Here is a 4,124-nt window from a genome sequence, read left to right as displayed (position 1 = left end):
TTTAGTTGTGGATGTTTGCTTCTGTTTCCATCAGCTACTAGATAAGGGCTAACTGAGGTGGATAAGTTAGTCATTGATCTCATTATCAAGGAAGGGTATTTATGGTAGCCTTTCCACTGTTGCTAAAATTGTTAGTTGGGGTCAGTCTTGTATGTTTCTGGCCATTTTTTAGATTAAGTTTTCTCATCAAACCTATAATGGCTCCCCCTTTTATGCTCTCTCTCTCTCTCTCTCTCTCTCTCTCTCTCTCTCTCTCTCTCTCTCTCTCTCCATCACAGAGAAGATTAGCATGACCCCTGCACAAGGATAACACAGATTTTAAGTGTGATTAGAAGAAATTCTCCTTTTCTGTCATTGCCTCTATTTTCAGATCAGAGTCTATTTTGATTTCTCTAGCCCTCTTCTGATGATCCTAGCATTTACTATCAGTGGAGTCTCATGATGTGCATTGCTTCACACCTGTCTACATTTGCTTAGCATGATGTATTTGAGATTCATCAATGATACTGACTATCATTTAATTGGAAGTATTTCATAGTTTTTTAGCAGTCAGCTGTGGGTGAAATTTGTGTTACTTTAATTTTTTTCTATTATGACAAATTTTAAATGAAAACACTGGCTAAATGTTTTATATACAAACATTATTACCCTCCTTGTAAGTGTAATTTCTAAGCCATAGGCTAGATCTATGCTCAACTGTCCATGTTAAATAGGTAACTACTTAATCCTATCAATGTTGAAGTTCCAGTTCCTGGGGAAGAGACTTCTAGAACAGCTCCAGTTCAGTTCCTCCAGGTTTTATATATGCAGTGTGTGTTTTCAGCAATATGGTCTCGCCTTCAAGTTCTGGGAGGATACCAAATACAACAGCATTATCCTATTTTTTTTTTTTTGTGAGTCTCTAGACTCCCCTGGACTACAACTTAAGTGAGATTTCCAATACCTAGCACTGGAATATGTGTTAGTCTTTTATTCTTAGGAGGAGTATTATCACCCTAATAGTATAACTTTATTCATCTGTGTTTATACAAGTGTATGTGTATACATATGTACACAGTTTATACATTATATACAGTGTATTGCTATGAGTAGTTTCTCCTGCCTGTCTAGTTCCACTGCCACACCAGCCCCAAATAACACCCAGAGTCACTGTATTAGATAGAAAGCTGTTGGCCAGTTACTAATTTCTTATTGGCTAGCTCTGTCTTAAATATTAACCTATTTCTATTTATCTAAGTATTTCCACATGGTCTTATCTTACTGGAGAGAGGGCCTGGAGTTCTATATTCTCCATCCTCCATATTGAATCTCCTCCTACCTCTCCCTGAATTCTCCTTGTATCCTTGTGTCACCTAGCTTGCTTTCCTATTGGCCAACAGTGCTTTATTCATTAACCAATAAGAGAAACATATTTACAGAATGACATCTCCTCTTTTCTGTCTAAATAAAAAGAATGTTTTTAACCTTAACATAGTAAAATATATAACAAAACAGTTATCAAATAAGAACCATAGTCAACATATTTAGTTCATTAACATTTAGCAAGATTTAAAGAAATTATTCCATTATCTACCCTATTTTAGTGAGTCTAAAGTCCTACATGTAACTTATCTTTAATCCTAACTAAGGAAAACTATAACCATAACTATTTGTCTTCAACTCCATCAAAGGCCAGATAAGGATAATATATAAACTCTAGAATTGACACAGACAACTCACCTGGTCAGTCACCCGAAGTTCTTCTGTAATCTTCCATCTTCAGCCCTTAGGCCATAGTGTGTCTGGCAGACTCCTCAGCAAAGCAGGAAGCTTTAAACTGTCTACATGTATTGGCAATTTGTCAGTCACTTTTCTCTTTGTACTGATAATGCCTGGCAGACTCTTCCATGAAGCAGGAACCTGTAGTAATGCCCATCTTATATCAGCAGTCACTTTCCTGTGGGTCCTGCATGTCCAGTTTATACAGCATAAAATCATACAGTCCAGACAAGAGTAGTTTCTTGCCCAAATGGCTAGTTTTGCTATATTGCAAGCAAACTCCATAAGGAGTTTTCTTCAACATCCATTTTCCTTTCTGATGCAGGTGGCATTGTCAGAAGCAGTTATGCCTCACTGTTAAGAAAAACCCTAAACAATTTTAATTGCCTTATTCTGTAGGTCTTTGAAAGGTTTGAAAAATGCCTATCCATCTCAAATACATCTCTGTATATGTAGAACACCTAAGTCACCTAACTATAAGTTTTGACTATTATAGGTAACTATCTATAATATGTACTAAATTAGATATTGCAATTTTAAATGAGCTATATAAACACAATACCTAAACAAGAGGAGAAATATATATATCACAAAATTGACCTTAAATTGTATCAATAAATGAAAATCCATTCTAAAGCAAAGTATTCATATCTATACCATACCTGTTTTACCTTTAAAGAGATTGATTGTGGTCATTAACCCATTTATAGCCACTCCATATAAATGAAAACAAACATTTATACCTGATATTTGGGAATTTGGGTGTCATTCTTTACAAACTGCTTCTTGCTGTTAGGGGGCGCTGTCATGGGGGATCCTAAGAAGATGTAGAAATCCTGGCTGTGTTGGTCTTCAAGGCTGCCTTGTCCTAGCTGTTTTGAATGTTGGATCACCTAAGACACTGCTTCAGGGGCTCTTGCTTGATCAAACCATGTTAGTCTGGGAGGAATCCACAGCTTTTCATTTTCTGTGGAAACAAAATCAGAAATCCTTTTCCCCAGTAACCTGTCCTTAGATTTACATTTTGAAGCAAACTTATTTTTTAAATGTATAAATTGAATTAATCCAGCAGTAATTCTTTTAACAGTTTTCTTATTTCCTCAGCAGTTGAAGACAACAGAACAACATATAGTATACAGACTTTTTTTGTTCTTTCCATCTTTATGTGGCTTTTTATAATTCTATTTCTTTACTTCTATTATTTCATTTTTTTGAGACAGGGTTTCTCTGTGTAACTTTGACTGCCCTGAAATTCACTCAGTACATCAGGTTTACTTTGAAATCACAGAGATCTGTTCGCCTCTGCTTCCTGAGTGCTGGAATTAAAGGTGTGTGCCACCACACCTAGCTACTCTCTTTCTTTTTATTATTCTTTTTAAAACAATTTTATCCTGTTTCTTTTTCTCTCCTAAGCCTATGCATATTTTAAAACACACTGTAAACCTTTAGAGGTTTTTCTTAATCTGAGTATGTCTTTACTGTAAATTTTTATCTTTTTGTGGCCACAAGTCTTTTATCTGGTAAACAACATTGCTAAAATGAAAGTCACAGCTGTTTTAATCACGGCCTATCCAAGATGGTGGGGTATGTTTACCACCAGAAATGAGAGCTGTGATCTAAGCTGCCATCCAGCAGCATGTTGCCAGCTTGGAGATGTGGTCACTGCCATTGACAGCTCTCATACACACCATTAAGTTATTAGCATAGCTCTTTAAAATCCTGTTGTTTTGGGTCCCCCCACCCCGCTATGCTGAGTCAGGAAACCTCCCTTAAAGGAGCTGTGCAAATCTCTACTTGTCTCTAGCAAAACAGAATGCAACTGAGAAAAATGCTGTTACCAAGGAGCCTTGCTTGTTTATCTTATTTTGTTTCTAAAACCCTTTTTTAAGCTTTTGTTAAGTTTTAAGTGAAAGTTCTTAGCCACATTGCCAGTGCGATTTTATTATGAGTATGTTTTCTTGCCAGCCTGGTCCCAGTGCTGCGCTAGCCCCAAATAACACAGAGAGAAGCTATATTAGATACAAAGCTGTTGGCCAGTTACTAGGATCTTATTGGCTAGCTCTGTCTTAAATATTAACTCATTTCTATTAATCCAAGTATTTCCACGTGGTCTTACCTTACCGAAGAGAGGGGCCAGTGTTCTGCTCTCTCCATCCTACATGTCGAATCTCCTCCCAACTTCTTCCTCTCTCCTCCTTCTCTTCTAGTCCCACGTATCTTGCTTTCCTATTAGCCAACAGTGCTTTATTCATTAACCAATAAGAGAAACATATTTAAAGAATGACATCTCCTATCACACATACAGACTCTTTTTTTCATGAAATGGTATGTCTCCTTTAGGCATTTTCAAGCATCCTTAGGATTAT

General features: G+C 36.6%; 1 pseudogene; it reads left to right on the top strand.

The window, feature by feature from the left end:
- The first annotated feature begins 270 nt into the window (after window positions 1-270).
- Window positions 271-342, top strand: LOC127223771 (uncharacterized; annotated as a pseudogene).
- The last annotated feature ends 3,782 nt before the right edge of the window (window positions 343-4,124 follow it).

Source organism: Phodopus roborovskii, unplaced genomic scaffold (assembly GCF_943737965.1).
Source record: "Phodopus roborovskii unplaced genomic scaffold, PHOROB, whole genome shotgun sequence".
Taxonomy (NCBI): Eukaryota; Metazoa; Chordata; class Mammalia; order Rodentia; family Cricetidae; genus Phodopus; species Phodopus roborovskii.
The sequence above is the reverse complement of the archived record's forward strand: the minus strand, read 5'-3'. Positions and strand labels throughout refer to the sequence as shown.